We start from the raw sequence: 18,304 nt of genomic DNA on the forward strand, positions 1-18,304 counted from the left end.
TATGGCATTCATCACTACTATCATCCCAGGTTAACGATGATATGGGAAAGAAATGGGAAAGGATGGGTTTAAGAACAATTGGGGATTTCTGTGGGCGAGAGCAAGATTTTAACTTTCCTGTGCTACAGAGGGTTTTTGATATCCCCAATAACCAGTATTTTAAATTTGTTCAGAGCAAAAACATCCTCGCCTTAAATACCCCTAAGATCAAGCTTGATAAGATTCCACTTTTAGATCCCATAATTAGGAAATTCACTAGAATTAGGAACCTGTATAGCCTACTTCTTGATAAGACCCCAGACGATTTGGAAAAAACTGATTCATCTTGGGCATTGAAGCTTGTAAATCCCGATGTTGACATTTATATGAGCCTCCCTTTAACAGCTAAAATACTTTTATCTTCAAACCTAAAAGCTCAATCGCATAAAACTATTTTTAATTTATATTTTACACCAGCTAAACTGTTTATATGGGGGAAAAGGATAGATGATAATTGCCCTAGATGTGGGTTTGGGCCAGCCACCCTGACTCATATGTTCTATGATTGTGACAAACTAACTCTGTTAAAACAAGCATTGGCATAGCCAATAGGTCGCGCCTTTGGGACCTTATAAGTGTTTAGCCAGAGATATTGACTTTATCTATGTCTTTAAGCAGTGCTGTACAGAAGTCTGCAGCATGCTGAAAAGTTATAATAAAGAAGTGTAAGAAGCATTTTTGTTACCTTATATATGACCAAGAAAGCATTATGTACAACTGAACGACCATATTAAAAAAGTATTAACAATAAATAATGTCTTCATTTTTTTTGTCCTTTCAATGCAGGCAACTTCTATCTGCCTGTCCCAATGGTTGCTTGTTATGGTTTTTTTGGTTATGGGGGCATAAATAACAGTAACAGGAGGGTGAAGGTTGGGAAATAGTACCTGTATTACAGTCAGTGAGAGAGTCCGTTAGTTAATCAGTCAGTGAGAGAGTGAGAGAGTCAGTCAGTTAGAGAGTGAGAGTCAGTCAGTGAGAGAGTGAGAGTCAGTCAGTGAGAGAGTCAGAGTCAGTCAGTGAGAGAGAGAGAGTCAGTCAGTGATGGCCCTTTGTAAGGAGACGAATAATGAACCATAGATTACCAGCTGACACTGCTCATGGTTACATTTACCTGTTGGTATTAAGGTTATCACTGGAAATGGGTGTGCAGCTAGATTGACTCACCTTTGCGAGAACTGACTCACCTTAGTCCGCTTTCCATGCAATAAGAAAAGATGTGTTACTGTAGTGATCGAGGATATGATAAAACTTTGGTGAAAGACTTAAACTGTCCAATTAGATTACTGTTAGCATTGATGATTTATTAACAATCAAAGACAACCTGGAGCTCAGTTGTCCAACCCACCCATAGATATCTTCCCAGCATCTTAGCCCAGGTTTTCTCAATGGTGAGTCTGGGATGGTACGTCGTGCCTGGGTGTTCTCTTTCTTTTGCATCCGTCTTGTGCCATAGATACTTCACCCTTTGGGTCCAGGGCCACTGAACATGAATTTGATGGTTGTATCAGCTTTCTTCCTCCAGCTACTCAGGTTCAGATCTTGACCCTGCCAGATTGTTATGGGGACCGTGTACAATGAGGTTGTTGGTCTCGTCCCAGCTCTTGTGGATGTGATGCCTACATGGACATTATCAGGGCGCACCCACAGGAGCCACAGAGCTCAACAATGCAGGCCTGCCTAAAGACAGCTTCCGCTCTTGAGGAACAGCGATTTGTAGGCATGTGAAAAAAAGAGGCATACTGCTTATGCAGGACTGCTAACTGATTTCAACGCTCACCACTGAAACATACAGTGATCTGAGGTCAAGAGTCGGAGTCCCAGCAAGGCCGACCCATCATTCAGAGTTAGGAAAAAATGCATGAAATTATTTATAATGGTTGTCACTACCGCTGGCTATCTAAAGCCCTTAGAAATGGAGGAAGTGCTATATGAAGCGCTTTATAATAATATCATGACCCTCATGTAATCACCTCACATCTTAATACCCTCACCCTACACTTGTACACCATATCTGAATTTTCCCCACTATGCCAAGATGCATTTAATTTTGTGAAAAACGCCTACTTTTACCTGTATAATGTAAAATCCCGACGACCCCTTGTAGCCCAAGGGGTTGGGACATCTCTCACATAACATATAGGATGGCCCTGAAAACTGAGGGCACAGGAAGGGCTTAATTTGAGTTGGTGGTTGCAGGTGGGGCCCACCGGCACTTATTTTTGGACACCAGCACTTCATTTTCCTCATCAGACCAAGAGAGAGAAAAACATGAAGGGGGGAAAGAAAGACGAAGAGAAAGCCAGAAAGAGAGTGACAAAGGAAGAAAGCAGGGCCCAGAACCAACACACAGGCGTGGGTTTGAGGGGCAGGAAGTGGCTGGTGATGTGTTAAGGATGTCTGGGGGAATCGAGACTACGCAGTTTTGGTAATGCACTACGCGACCTTCTCCAGTGCGGCAGTTTTTGAGCAAAGGTTTGGGCCCCGGCACTTATTGTTTTACCTGTTAAGCACTTGGCACACGTTCAAGGGAGCTAAGAGCAGTGTACATGTTGAGGAGTTCCCACTCCCTGCCTACTTTGGCCCTTCTCTTTCGATGCACGACTTATTTTCAGGAAAAACAGAAGTGGTCAAAATGAAAAGCGTTTACTTTTTCTTCATGAATATAGCAAATAGATTTGTATTTTAAAAATTTGAAATTGTTTGGTTAATGCATCCATACTAATGAATGGGAACATTACAAATACAAATCGGTTTGTGAAGGTTGTTGTAAATATCAAAGAATGAATTGTAAGTGTCTGCCCTTAGAAGGTTGCAGCATTTAAAGTGCGGCCTGCCAACGGTTCACTTTTCGCTCTCATACGTAAAGCCGGTCAAATCCGATGGAAATCGGATACATGCTCAAATGCTTTGAGCTCGTGTATAATATTAAATACAGCTGGATTTTTCTGTCTGGAGATTGTGTGGCATTTGTATTCTGAGCCTCACCTCAATGGGTTTCTTTAAATAGAAGCTATATTTTGCTCCTAAATTGCCTGAGGCAGAGGAAGCAGACATGATGTTTTTATGAATGTTCAGATGCAAATGGCACCGAGAGTGAAGGCTGAGCTTGCGAACATCAAAGGCTCCCAGAGTCGCTGCATTAATGAGGCCCTTTGTTTCCAGGCTCACAGATTACAACAGGTCTCTGAATCAGTGCCAAGGTTCGAGCTCCATTTTGAAGGGCTTGCAAATCCCGCGCGGGGCTCGCACGCACTCGGTGCGAGTGGGTGACCTCAAAAAATGAGCTGCGTTAGAAGGGGCAGAATGTAATGATAATTAAGGCGAGTGGATCTGCGAGGAGAATGTATGCGAAGAAAGAAATAAAACAAGGAGGTCACGAAAGTCATCGCAATCACGATCGCTGTGAAAGCGAATGTGATCGCGATGACGCGCTAAAGGTGTTCCTGAGTGCTGCTGGCTGGCGTAGCGCATGGCGGCTGCGCGCGTGCATGCTCACGTGCACGCAAGCGCTAGGCCAGCCAGCAGCACTTTGGAAACTCACATACAATATGTCTCTCCGAGCAGCGCATGCGCGCTGACTCAGCGAGACCTAAAAAGGCTTGTCAGGGTATTGGGAGGAAGTATTTGGCCATAGTGTAGAATTTTCCCCTACTCTGTTGATTCTTCGCTATGATGGCTCATTGGGTCTAAGTGTAGAGGAGGAATACTGTCTCTTCTTGGGGACAGCGGTATATAGGATACTACTAGCAGCGAGATGGAAAGATACTGAACCACCAACCTTCCATATGTGGCTTGCCAGACTCCTGGGAATTTATTAATCAAGAAAGGGCTATCTCCCTTCAGTTTGTTGCTGCGCAGTCACCGTCGAGCCGTGGAAGAAAGAGGTTGAATCGCATCCGCGGACTATTCAAGCGATTGATAGCCTACGCCGCTCCTCCCTCCCCCCCCGACCGAGGAAGAGGCGCAAAACATTCCGGGGGGAAGAGGAGGCGCCTCCGTGAGATTTAAGTTAACATTATGAATCCTGTTTATAGCCCTGGGTCTTCAGGAGTTCCTTATGCCAATGCCAAAGGACTTGGCTATCCTGCAGGTTTCCCAGTGGGCTATGCAGCAGCAGCACCTGCCTATTCTACTAATATGTATGCTGGTGCCAATCCTGCCTTTCAAACTGGTTATACACCAGGCACACCATACAAGGTGTCCTGTTCACCAACTAGTGGAGCTGTGCCACCCTATTCATCTTCACCCAACCCCTACCAGACTGCTGTGTACCCTGTTCGAAGTGCATATCCACAGCAGAACCCATATACACAGCAAAGCGCATACTACACACAACCTGTGTATGCAGCGCCACCTCATGTAATTCATCATACCACAGTTGTACAACCCAATGGCATGCCTGCAACCATGTACCCTGCGCCCATGCACCCTCAAAGAGGAAACGGGATGACTATGGGAATGGTAGCTGGGACCACAATGGCTATGTCTGCAGTAGCCCCCCATCAAGTCACAATGCCTACATATCGGGCCCCAGGAACACCAACCTACAGCTATGTTCCCCCACAGTGGTGATTCTTTGCAGGGTTTGAAGATGGAAGATATGCAATCAGTAATGAGGTTTATCAGCGGGTGCTGAAGCTCTCCTGCCTCCAGCCAGGACTTACTTCTGAGTGCTTTCAACACTTTGCCAAACACTACTAATTCCAGATCACAGAAGAATTTCCGGTGCTGCATATCTTACATCTTGGAACGCCAGCAATTCGTCTTAAAAACAAAATCCTGTTTTTGTGGACTGTCTTGCAATTTTTTTAGCTAACTATAATGATAAAAAGGGAGTATAAATGTATCTGACCATAACTAGTTGAATGCATGCAAAACGTAAAGCTTGCTCAATCTACTACCTGCAGTGACTGATGCAAAAACATCATATGCAAAATCCAAAGGAACTGAAGTATTTGCAACCTTGTATTGATGTACTTTTTGTATGCAAGGTTTTTAGTACTAGAGTTTAAAACCAGTTGCTTTTTCAGAGCATCAAAATGTTTATTGTGAAGTGCCTCAACCATTTTACGGTTTTGGGTACTGATAACTGGAAGAGCATTATACTTTTATTAAACATCAAGTACTCTATTAGGTGAGCCAAAATAGTAAGCTCGAGATGGGTACAAAAAACCTGCATCGTGAGGTGACTGAATTCTTATTTTTCTTGCATTCTCTGGATTCAGTGTTACAATGTTGGAGCTTCCTTGCATTGGAAATGAGGTGTGATGTAGAAAGTAAACGTGACTTGTGGAATTGTGAGCCTAATTTGTTTGTGCAGATTTGCACCATATAACTGTACACCCCAGCCTGCTAAGCAATTAATAAGAATCAATTCTGATACGTGTAAAAGGTCCCTATAGTGGATGTTTACAGAGCTCCTCTGTTCTGTCTATACATTTCAATCGGTAAATCCATTCCAAATTATACTACAATGGCAATAGAACATTAAATGTTTCACCTGATATGGATAAATTGAGCTGTGTTCTACCAGCATCGTGCGTAATTCACTGCTGGTGTATTTCTGTGGCCACAGAACAATGCACGATTTTTCTTTTGAAAAAGAAAAATATATATATTTATGTATGCTTCTTTATAGTAAGAAATTAGCGGGTGGGCTGCCAATGTTTTTTTCCAGTGTTACGTGAATTGGCAAACTAGTACATTGTAGCCAGAACATGGCACTGTGAAAACATGTGAAATTGGTTCATAAAGCTTTTGCAGTGATCTTAGTACATAATGTACAAAAAAAAAAAAGAAAAAGAAAAAAAAAAAAGAAAGGGCTATCTATGCCAGCAGAGGGAGACAGGCTAGAATCCGGGAGCAGAAGGCTTGGGCATTTTTTGCCGGTTGGATCAGGAATGTAAGGAGGACATAGGAAGGAACCAACAGAAGTAACGGTTAGCACTATCGGGGTGAGGCTCCAATGAACTGATCCGCTTGCAAATATCTCTAAAATCACTGTGCATTAGGGGTTAACTCCCCGTTTATTGGATCTAGCTATTTTAATGTCTGACGAATTGTATTATTCTTAAGATTCCTTTTCTTGTAAAACAACTGCCTTTTATTATCAATCTACTGTAATTTATTGCTGGTCTTATCACTGATTGTTATTTCATATCTATGTATCTTCTGGAACTGCTTAATAAAAAATAAATAATTTTTTTTTTTTTAAAGGATCTGTCTTCACACCATTTAACGAATTTAGACCATCTGGAAGAGTAAACAGACTTGGTGGAGTATCGCCTGGACGATAAAATAACATCCACCACATCCAGCGGGAGAGAGAAGGAACTCAGATTGCCCCGTTCAATCTCCAGGCATGAAGGTGCAGGCTCTGGAGGTGGGGGTGTAGAACCTGCCCCTGCGACTGCGAGAGGAGGTCTGCTCTGAGAGGGAGACGGAGCGGAGGGTGCGATGAGAGGTGAAGAAGATCTGTGTACCACACCCTTCTTGGCCAATCCGGGGCGATCAATATGACTTGGGCCCGGTCTTGGCGAATCTTCCTCAGAATCCGAGGGATCAAGGGTATGGGAGGAAACGCGTAAAGGAGTTGTGAGCTCCAATCCAATTGAAACGCGTCCCCCAGCGCTCCCTGCATCGGAAACTGGAGACTGCAGAACAACGGGCAGTGTGCATTCTCGTGGGTGGCAAACAGGTCCAACCGAGGAGACACCCACATCTGGAAGATGCGATGGACCACCTCCGGATGAAGCCGCCACTCGTGATCGGCCGAGTAATGCCGACAGAGACTGTCCGCTCTAACATTTAGAACACCGGCTAGATGATTTGCAAACACACAAATCTGATGGTTCTGAGCCCAGGACCGGAGTTGCAGAGCCTCTCGAAAGAGACGATACAACTCTACACCTTCCTGTTTGTTGATGTATCACATCACGGTAGTGTTGTCCGTCAGGACCTGAACCGACTGACCGTGAAGGGAAGGAAGGAAAGCCTTTAGTGCCAAACGTATCGCCCGCAATTCCAAAAGGTTGATGTGAAGCAATCTTTCCTCTGGAGACCAAAGACCTTTGACCTCCAGATACCCCAGATGAGCACCCCACCCTAGAGTGGAGGCATCCGTGATCACTGTGGCCACAGGTGGAGGAAGCTGAAAGGGCTTTCCTTGAGACAGGTTGCCCTGCACACCCCACCAAGTCAACTCCGCTGCAGCTTCTCTGGAGATTCTGACCTTCTCCCCGAGATCTCCCTTGTGTTGATACCACTGCTTGCGGTGACACCACTGGAGTGCCCTCATATGCCAGCTCGCATGACTGACTAACAGTATGCAGGAAGCGAACAGACCGAGCAGGCGTAGAACTTTCAGGACTGGAACAACCGCTCCATCGTAAAACAAAGGAATCATCTCCTGAATGTCGACACAGTTTTGTCCAGTATTGCCCCTATGAACAGGCAGCGCCAAGAAGGCACCAGTTGAGATTTGGGTACATTTATTGAGAAACCCAACTTGAACAACAGTCGCTTTGTTGCTTGCAAATGGCGTAACACCAACTCGGGAGACTCTGCTTTCATCAGCCAGTCGTCCAGGTAGGGGAAAACAGGAATCCCTGACCTGAGATGTGCTGCTATCACTGCCATCACCTTCGTAAAGACTCGAGGTGTGGAAGTCAGACCGATCGGAAGAACCGCAAACTGGTAGTGTTGCGATCCTACCGTGAACCGGAGATACTTCCGATGCGACTTCAGGATGGGAAGATGAAAATACGCATCCTGCAGATCGATGGACACCATCCAGTCTTTCGGTTGCAGTGCAAGAAGAACCTGAGCCAAGGTCAACATTTTGAACTTTACCTGCCTGAGGTAAAAATTCAAAATCCTGAGGTCCAAAATCGGCCTTAATCGACCGTCCTTTCTGGGGATCAGGAAATACCGGGAGTAGCATCCCTGACCCCTTTCCTGCTCCGGAACCACCTCTATCGCACCTTTCTGTAACAAGGTAAGAACTTCCTGCTGCAAAAGCAGTAAGTGGTCCTCTGAACACCAACCCTTGCGAGGAGGGTAAGGAGGAGGAAACTCTAAAAAAGGGAGGGCGTACCCATTCTCTACAAGATTTAAAACCCAATGATCTGAAGTGATCAGTTTCCAATCTTGTAGAAAGCGGGACACCCGACCCCCTACCGGACCAACATGTTCTATGATGGGGGATCTAGAACTACTTTCCTAAAGTACCAACGGAGGCGGGAGGAGAAGTGGAGGAGGATTGCTGCATAGAGGCTCCCCTAAGACACCCTTTATTCTTCCCTCAGTACGATTTGTACAAAGGGTTCTGCTGCTGCTGGCCCTGTTGAGCCTGCTGGTGGCCACGAAAGGAAGCAGCTCTTCCGAAATCACAATACCGCTTGTAGCCGTATCCCCTGGACTGCACCTGGAGGCCCAGAGACCTTGCAGTAGCCCAGCTATCCTTAAAACGCTGCAAGGCAGAGTCAGGCTTTGACCCAAATAGTCTTGACCCGTCAAAGGGCAAATCCACCAGAGTCGCTTAAACATCACGAGAAAATCCGGATGATATAAGCCAGGCTTGTCTTCTTTTTTTTTTTTTTTTTTTTTTTTTTGAAAACCTTTATTTCGAAATGCAGGACACAGCTATTCAGCCGACAGCCCGAAGGTTCGGCAGCATTGCAAGTTAGATACAGTAATGCGTCCCGGATACAGTACGAAGAGTAATGCAAAGGTCCATTTTTAAATAAACACAGAAAAAAACACACAACAAACCCCAGCAAGGCAGAACATTGAAATCCCATGGCGAAAGCCCCCAGGGGAGGCAGGACCCCACTCATCTACTAATTATAAGACTGTGTGCGGAGGAAGAAGGGGAACAGCAGAGGCTCAGAACGGGTACCTAAACCAAACTGTGCTGGAAGATAGGTCAGGGGGAAAGCTGTTCCTCGGGAGGTTCCAAATCCGGGGCAAGACATATTCCCCCCCTATGTTGGTTCCACCGCCCCCAGATGGCGTGCCACTTCCGGGGGCGACCTCTAGAGCAGTAGACCGTCTTCTCCCTAAACATGCTCCAATCCATGTTCTCCTTCCACGCGGTCAGTGTAGGGGGACCCGAGGAGCCCCATAATCGCGCGATATCCCTCTTAGCCACCATGTTACCCAGAGTCACCCATTGGGTCTGTGCCTCATCAAGATCAGTGGGCCCCCAAACGTTCAGGAGGCAACACCGCGCCTCCGGCTGTACCACAATGCCCGTCACCTCCCCCATAACTGCATGGACTCTCCTCCAGAACTCCACAATGACCCCACATTCCCAAATGATGTGCAGGAAAGTACCCACCATACCACATCCCCTTCTGCACAGGCCATCCTCCGAGAATCCCATGTGGACCAGCCGTGGCCCCGTAACATACACCCGGTGGAGTATTTTGAGCTGCACCAGCCTCAGACGCGACGGGATCGCAACCTCCTTAGGCGAAGAAACCGCTGACTGCCAGTCCTCATTATCCAACTCGAGGCCATCTCTGGTCCACTGTTCTCTCAGCCCCAGTAGCAAGTCTGCCCGGACGTTTATCAACTTCTTATATATGAGCGAAATCGTGCTCTCGGGCATATGACCATCAAGGACTCGGTCCTCAAGGGGAGAGGACTCCGGCACCTTCTCACCCTCCACTAGGACTGATCGGAGGGCGTGACGCAGCTGGATATACCTAAAATACTCTGAAGGCCCTAGCTCAAACTCAGTCTGCAACTCCTCGAAAGACTTCACCCTCCCCTTATGCAGCACATCCCCCACCTTGGATATCCCTATCAGATCCCACTTATCAAAGCCCTTCGTATGCCAGAGTCTTCCCAACCGTTCCGATTCAAACAATGGGGTAGCGAGGGTTAGCCTGTCCTTCCAGCCCAGCGAGTCGGTCGCCATCTTCCAGACGCGCACCGCCACACCTGTGGGCCCCGTAAGGGACGAGTCTAGGGACCGCGAATACAACGCCCTGTAGTAGTTGCCGCTGCGCAGCAGCCACCTATCCATGGCATACCCAGGGCTGAGGGCAGGGCCGTAAAACCCATGGTTGATCGCGCTCAACTGCGTGGCCCAGTAGTACCGTCGGATGTCTGGGAGCGCAATGCCCCCATCGTACCATGGGAGCGTCAACTTTGAAATAGCTATTCGCGGCCGCCCATCCCACAGCAACGTCCTTTGGAGGCCTTCGACCTCCCGAAAGTATTTAGCCGGTACCCAGTCCAAGGTGTTCTGGAGGGCGTAGAGGAAGCGGGGAAGAGACATCATTTTGAACAGGGCCGCACGCCCAACAAGGGAGAGCGGCAGCCGCCGCCAACCCTCAACATCTCGCCTCAAGCGTGCCAAGGGGGGGAGCAGGTTCCTCTCATAGCGCACAGCCGGATCCATGGATATAAAAATCCCCAAATACACAAAACCTTGCTGGGCAACCTGTATCGAACATGTTCTAGGGATCGGTGGGACCTCGCCACTAAGAACGTACAAGTACGATTTGCCCCAATTAATCACAAGCCCCGAGTTCCTACCGAACGATGCGAGTACGTCACAGACCACTATAAGTGACTTCTTAGGTGAGGCAAGATACAGCAGGATATCATCGGCATAAAGTGAAATCCGGTCCTCGTGATCAGGCGACCACCGAAGGCCCCGTATATCCGGGTGCCAACGTATCCACGCAGCCAACGGTTCAAGGGCGAGGGCGAACAACAGAGGCGACAGGGGGCAGCCCTGCCGAGTACCCCTTCCAAGCTGAAACGGAGCAGATGCCCGACCATTCACCACAACCTTCGCTAGTGGCCCCTCGTACAGCAACCGGACCCAACTCACAAACCCGCGACCGAAACCAAACTTGGCCAGCATGGCCCATAAATATGCCCACTCCACCGTGTCAAAGGCCATTGTGGCATCAAGAGATGCCACAACAGCCGGTTCACGCAGCGTGCCCGCCCTGGCGATGACGCCATGAAGACGCCTAAGGTTCAATGCTGTGTTTCGGTGCGGGATAAAGCCAGATTGATCCGGGTGGACCAGATCGCCAAGTACTCTAATCAGACGGGTTGCCAGGAGTTTGGCCAGAATTTTCGGCTCAGCGTTGAGGAGTGAAATGGGCCGATAGGAGGCGCATCTATCTCGGGGCTTACCCTCTTTGTGTATGACCACGATCGACGCCAGCCGCTGATCCAACGGAAGGATCCCATCTCCCCGCGCCTCCAAGAACATGGCGCGCAGGTGAGGGGCGACCCTATCCGGGAACAGTTTGTACAGATCGATCGGCAGTCCGTTCGGTCCAGAGGCCTTACCCGAATTCAACGCGCGAATCGCCCCCGCCACCTCGTCAACCGTGATGTCGCCATCCAAATCGTCCCTATCTATGTCAGAGAGGCAGGGCAACTCGATATCACGAAGGAGATCAGACGAGTCCTCGGGCGGCCTGTCCGACACAGAGGAATAAACCCTATGAAAATACTCCGCGAAACACTCCACAATCCCTTCAGGTTCCACAATCACCTCTCCCCCATCTCCAATCAACTCTGGCACCACTCTATTGACCCGTTCCTTCCTGTCCAGCCACGCCAGGAGTTTCCCTGCCTTATCTCCAACATCATACAGACGGCCCTGTTGTTCCCTGCTGAGGGTCTTGGCGGCGTCAGTCACCAGGTCCCTATACTCCGCCTGCTTCAAGCAAAGCTCGTGCAATGAGGACTCTGTGACCTCCTCCTCCATATCCCCTTCAAGGGCCGCAATCTCCTCCTCTACTTGCCGCTCTTCGCAATCCCTCCGATTCTTGGCAGTCACCACCAGGGAGAGGGCCTCCCCCCGAAGCACGGTCTTAAAAGCTTCCCACAGCGAGATCGCCGAGTCCACGGATCCCAGATTGTCCTTAAAGTAATTATCTACCTTCTTTACCAGGGCGCTGCGCATCTTGGGGTCTCGGAAATACCAAGGGTTAATGGGGGCCACCCTCCCTCCTCCCTCCCGACCGAGATCCAGCCGGATCCACACTGGCGAGTGATCAGAGATACCACGTGCCATGTGCCTCGCCTCGGATATCAACGAGGCATGTGCTGCCAAAGTGAGCAGGTAGTCAATCCTGGAGAGGCTACCATGCGCCCCGGAGTGAAACGTGTATTGACTCTGTGTGGGGTGCCGGAGCCTCCAGCAGTCTATCAGGCCAAACGTGTCTAGGAGATCTGGAAGCCATTTCTGAGCCCCCCCTGTGTCCCTGGGCGGGTATCTATCCAGCAGTCCGGAACCCACAGCGTTGAAATCCCCTCCCACTACCAGCATGCCCCCCGGGAGAGTCAGCAAAGCCCTGCCCAATTCAGCAAACGTGGCGGCCTGCAGGGCCGGCGGGACATAAACCGAAACCAAAACCAAAGTCCTTCCTTCCCACCACCCCGCCACCGCCACAAACCTCCCCCTATCGTCAACAATGGTGGAGTCCACCTCAAAAGGCAACGATGCTCTAACGAGGATGCCCACCCCCCTGGACCCAGAAGAGAATCCCGAGTGTGCAATGAATTTATACCCCTTCCTATTCAGGGCATAGCACGTATTGCCTATGAGGTGCGTCTCCTGCAGCAGTACAACGTCTGGCATTGAGCGTTTCAGAAATTGCAAAACAATCCCCCTCTTAATGCGATCCCCCAAACCATTAACATTCCAGCTTATAACACTTAGGCCTCTACCCCCCATCCTCAAACGGAAAGAGGCCCACCCCCCACCCGAGGCGCCACCATGGAACAGAACTGAGGATAATCATCATGCCTTGCAGAAATAAACCCCCCAACCACAAACTCAAACTCCCCATAACTCCCCCCACCCTGCACCCCTGCTGCAGCTTAAAAAGCCCCCCCAACTTGCAGTGTGCCTGTCGCCCCACAAAAACAAAAATCTACAAAAAGTACCCCAAGGGAGGAAAAGAGCACCCCTCGTCCTCCCGCAACCCTCCACAGTTACTGCACTCTATTCAAATCTACAAATATGGTCAAATCAAGTCAGGCCGGCTTTGAATTATCAGCCCTGTCCATCCCGGCCACTGTCTCCATGCTCAGCTGTGTCATCCCCGGTCCGTCTCCGGGGCAAAGCGTCCAGCCATTCATCGGCCATAACAGGAGAGTCAAAAAAGAATGTCCGATCTTCATGCACCACCCGTAGTCTGGCGGGGAAAAGCATGGCATACTTTAGGTCCCGCTCCCGAAGCCTTCGCTTCACCCCCAGGAAGCTCTGTCGCTGTCTCTGCACCTGCTGGGTAAAGTCCGGGTAAAAATTCACCGATGCATTCTGGAAGGGGACTGGGCTCGTCACCCTCGAGGCTTGCAGGATAGCGTCCCGATCTCGGAAATGAAAGAGCCGGGCGACAATCGGCCGCGGCGGGGCACCCGCCTTGGGCCGTCCGCCCGGCACCCTATGGGCCCTTTCCACCGCAAAAAACTTCCCAAGGCCCTTAGGCTTCAGATGATTGAGGACCAAATCTTCCACAATCAGGTCCGCCGAAGCCTCATCCGAGGACTCTGGGACCCCGATTACGCGCACGTTGTTGCGCCTGGACCGGCTCTCGAAGTCCTCCAGCCGGCGGGCGGCGAGGTCACTCTCGGCCCTCAGCTTCCGGACCTCGTTCTGCAGGTCCGCGACCTCATCAGTGAGACCCGTGGTCTTGTGGTCCAGGTCCTTAACGCGCTCGTTTGTCTTGCCCAGGTCCGAGCGGATCAAGTTGACATCCACCAGGATGGCATCCACCTTATGCGCCAGGGCCTCGAATTGCCTCCCCATCGAGGTCTGCATCCCATCAAGCGCGCCCATGACATCCTGCAGGGAGAGCTCCGGGGTCCCAGGCGAGTCCTCCTTCTGGGCATCCGGCGCCTGGCTCGATCCACTCGGCGATGTTTTCGGGAGGGCGTAGCGGTCCATACTATTGACTTGGGAGTACGTTCCCCGCCTGGTGGACTTAGTCTTCAGCCTATCTCCTTCTGCCTTGCCCGACATAATGGACTCCAAGCAGTCCAATGCAGTGAGGACCGTCCCCTCTCAGAGAGAGGTATAAGGAGTGAGCGGGTCCGCCTTGTTCTTCCAAAATAGCCCACCGAGCGTCCCTGGGGTTATAGAACCACCCAGAGCACTACAGTGTCCGGGCAGACAAAGGGAACGAAACCGAAAGTGAAAGAGCGAGGGCCTCCGTCCGGTAGTTCACACCTCACCAGGCCGTTGTTGATCAACTAGGAGTCGGGCATCCTGCCAACTCTAGCCCCTGGCATCTCCGGGAGTTAGGCCGCAATCTTTCGCCAGTCATAAGTCCGGTTCCCGGTGGGCGATCCGGTCGCGGGTAGCATCAATCGCCTCCCTGACAACTCAGCAACACGGTGCCATTCATACCATCAGGATTTGAGTCAGGATAGTCGACGGAGGGCGCGAGGGTCTCGGGAGCTCTAAGCTCACGCGGCCATCTTGGTCAAGCGCTAGGCTCCTCCCCCCAGGCTTGTCTTCTTGTCGCCACAGAAGACCCCGTCACACGAGCCACAGAGTCAGCAGTGTCCAGACCCGATTGTATTACCTGACGGACCGCAGCTTGAGAATCAGAAAGGGCCTCCAAGAAATTATTGCGATCCTCTACAGGCAACTTTGGAGCTAGCTGCTTGACTGAATCCATCAGAGCATGGATATACCTCCCAAGAAGACAGGTTGCATTAGTGGACTTTAGAGCCATACTCGCAGAAAGGAATACTTTCTTTGCTGCCTGCTCCATTTTTTTAGAATCCCTATCACCAGGTATGGTAGGGAAAGAACCAGAAGATTGCTTCGAACAAGAAGCCTGGACCACCAAGCTTTCTGGAGATGGATGTGAAGACAGAAAAGCCGGATCCCCAGGAGCAGGCCTGTACCTTCTTGAGATGGAAGAGAAACTGCAGGAGCAGACAAAGGCTTCTGCCAAACTTCCATTATAGGCTCCATTAAGGCATCATTAAAGGGTAGCAGCGGTTCAGAGGCTGAAAAAGTTGTATTAAGAACCTCCGTAAGGATATTAGATGTTACCTCCGCTGAGGGAAGTTGCAGATCAAGCAATTCAGCTGCCTTCCTTATTACCACGTGATAAGGAGCAATGTCTTGTAATACTCTAGACTTCTAGATGAGAGATCATACTCAGGAGAAGTAGCCAACCCACTCTTCTAGAGCGCTGTTTATGAATCGGCGGCGACGGCACCAAGCGCGGCGCTGGTGAGGACATCAACGACGTCGATGGAGGAGCCTCAGCTTCAAACCTCGGCGTCAATTGAATTCGCAGTAGCGCCAACTCGACAGCCGAAGGAGTCCACGGAGCCAGAGTGGAAGACCTCGGCGCCGGGAAATGCCAAGCCGGAGTCGACGGCAAGAATGGCAAAAAGGGTGCTTGAGCATAGTGGTGAGGCACACCCAAGTTAAAGGCCAAAGGACCCATGGGGCCCGAAGGCCCACCAGATGGAGTAGAGGCCCTAGCAAACATGCCAAACATCGCATTAAGAAAATGCATAGGGTCTGATCCAAGAACAAGAAAGGAGGATATGAATCCGTACCTTCCTGAAGCGGAACCACCTGAGGCTGGACCGGAGCCTGCGGAGCCGGGGACGGCGCCCGCACAGGTGAAGCCACACGGCCTGGAGACGACTCCCCCGGTGTCGGAGACATAGCAGAAGCGGGAGAACCTTCATGCGACAAAGAGCCCTTCGACGCCGGCGACCTCAGAACCGGAGATGGAACCGGCGTCACCCGTGGAGATGGAGTTGGAGAAGGAGAAACAAAGCCCTGTCTTCGAAGTCGCTTAGCTAGAGAAGGCGACCTCGACCTCGAAGCTCTGACCTTTGACGAACGGCGTTGAGAGCCATGTCTCCTCTTAGACTTCTTATGTTTTCTTGATTTTGAAGTATGAGAAGACGACGACTTTGTTCTTTTATGTCCCATTTTATGTCCCCTCTTCTCCTTCTTGGCTCTGGCTATAAACAGCTTAGCCTCACGCTCCTTAATGGCCTTCGGATTGTGGTAAATAATTTAATTACCGGGACTTAATTTGATACAGAAACATAATAAAATAGCTCAGTAAATAAGAGGCAGAATCCGTGGTATTAGAGGTTCGGAATGGGCTTTATTCCAATGGTCGATTATAATCGGTTGCTCCAAGTTCCATCACCACGAAGGTTCAGGAAGTGAAGTACATACGTTATTGACAATCAATTACTTTTATACAATAGGCATTACAGTGAAGCAAATACAAGAGGCGTAACAATTGATAGTGGTGATAATATATTCGTACGTAGCAAAAATAGGCGTAACTGGGAGTGATTTAAAGAACGTCATCAGATGTGATGTCATAAGAGGGTGGTTACATGAAATAATTTCGCAATGTCAGCAGAGATACTTGGCAGATATGCGCGCGCAGCAGCATGACGTGTGATTGACGTGCGACTAGGGGGTGATGGGGACTTGACATTTAGCTCTACATGTGGCGACAGAAGTCTGGAGGGTCAAGTCAACCTAATCCCAAATCATATCTAACATCCTATGTTTAAAGAACCATGTTATCCAAAAGAGAGGTCTCTTCGAGTAGAATCTTATTCTATACTGACTATACTGACTGTTAGTGCGTGTACAAGCGTCTAAGTGTCTACACTAGATGCGAGGGCAGGAATCTTCCATAGTAACAGGGCTATGAATTACTTGCATGAAGACAGAGAAGCCGGGCCTTTGCTCGGTAACTGGAAGAATGTTTACTTAAACTACTAGACAGGAATGCATCGGGCAGGGAACGGAGCAGATAATTTCGAAGGTAAAATACAGTTTTTGGCAGACAGCAGGCTGATGTCAGGCTTCGTGAGCCGCGCAGGGAATGAGACAAAGTTCATGGTCACAGATGCAGGCTCAGACTGGAGCTTTCAGAGGCAGAAGGCAAGAAGAGTTCGATGACAGAATCAGGGCCTACTTGCCTGGACTGCAAAATGGCATAAGTGAACCATATAAAGCCGGTGGCCTTTCATACTTAGGAATGGAATATCCGGCCTATTCATGGCGGATCTGAAAGAGGACAGGTTGACGGTGGACGCACATGTGTTTGCGTCTTCATAACTGGAACCGGAGGGAACGTACATGTACTTATGATTCATACATGAAACCGTTGGGGTCCAAGATAGGGGACATAACTGATCAGAAAAATCCATATTTCCACAGGATTAATCTTCCTGCAGCTTCGGCATTCATCGATTTCGTGATCCGACAATAAGCACCAGAGGCAATTATCATGCGGGTCAGTGATAGACATGTGACCGCCGCACTCTCTGCAGGGTTTGAACCCAGACTTCCTAGAAGTAGCCATTGGAAATCCTTGAGGATACAAAGTTTTCTCTATAGAAAATGGAGTGGCCTTAGAAAAATCGTTACACGTCGACGGCGCAGAAAAAAGGGAACTGACGTCAGCACGCCGACGAGGTCTTCTTATGGCTCCAATGAAATCATTCGGAGTCGCGAGCGGAGCCGTGCTATTATGCCGTCCTCGTCGACGTGGGAGAACTAGGAAAGAATTTCCGCGGAATGCTGGTTCAGGGGGTATTCAGAAGGTGAGGAATCCACAGGCAGAAGTATCTATCAGAAGCATCATTTAGTAAAATGTGTTTGATGCATTCCAATATTAGAAAAGGGTCAATAAGGCGAATCAGTGTAAAACAATTATTAATAATGAACAATATGAAAATAAATTAGAGGGCCAATATATTTAAACGAAGACACGAAAGTGCAAATGCAGGTATGTATACTTGCACTGGTGCTCATTTACAAGAGTTTACAGACGTAGAACGATCTCCTAAATAATGTATGTAAATTCTATTTTTGCATTAAGAAATAAAACTTTGTATATTTGCACATGCAAAAATCTGCTTTGGAAATACCTTTCTATGGTGTTTGTTTGGCACACAAAGAAGAAGCCCAAAGTTAAGTTCTCAGAAGAGAGTAGCAGAAACTGGATAAGTTGAGGTGATCTTCAATAAGATTCAGGTAACAGAGACCCTAACCAGCCACAGCAACACCCAACAGTCAGCTGAGCTAAAATCTCCAGTTGTACAATTACATCCTAGCATACAGAATACCACACCCAAGTTTGACATTCTTTGCTCATAGCTGAACGCCACAATTCTGCCGCCGCCCTTCCCACCGGATACTCACGCAACTCGTAAAACATCCCAGTGGATGACCTTGAACAAGGAAACACCAGTGCAGTCTAGG

The 18,304-nt window shown here is 49.0% G+C and overlaps 1 protein-coding gene and 1 pseudogene across 2 annotated transcripts in view; one reads left to right on the plus strand and one right to left on the minus strand.

Moving 5' to 3' along the window:
- Positions 1-18,304, minus strand: part of LOC146812650 (solute carrier organic anion transporter family member 4A1-like) — a 542,408-nt gene that overhangs the window by 490,184 nt on the left and 33,920 nt on the right. The gene's annotated exons all lie outside the window — the stretch shown is intronic.
- On the plus strand, positions 3,881-5,421 carry LOC146812651 (myelin-associated neurite-outgrowth inhibitor pseudogene; annotated as a pseudogene). Its single transcript, XR_014966881.1, has one exon. The product of XR_014966881.1 is annotated as a myelin-associated neurite-outgrowth inhibitor pseudogene (transcript).

This window comes from Triturus cristatus, chromosome 7 (assembly GCF_964204655.1).
Source record: "Triturus cristatus chromosome 7, aTriCri1.1, whole genome shotgun sequence".
In the NCBI taxonomy this organism is placed as follows: domain Eukaryota; kingdom Metazoa; phylum Chordata; class Amphibia; order Caudata; family Salamandridae; genus Triturus; species Triturus cristatus.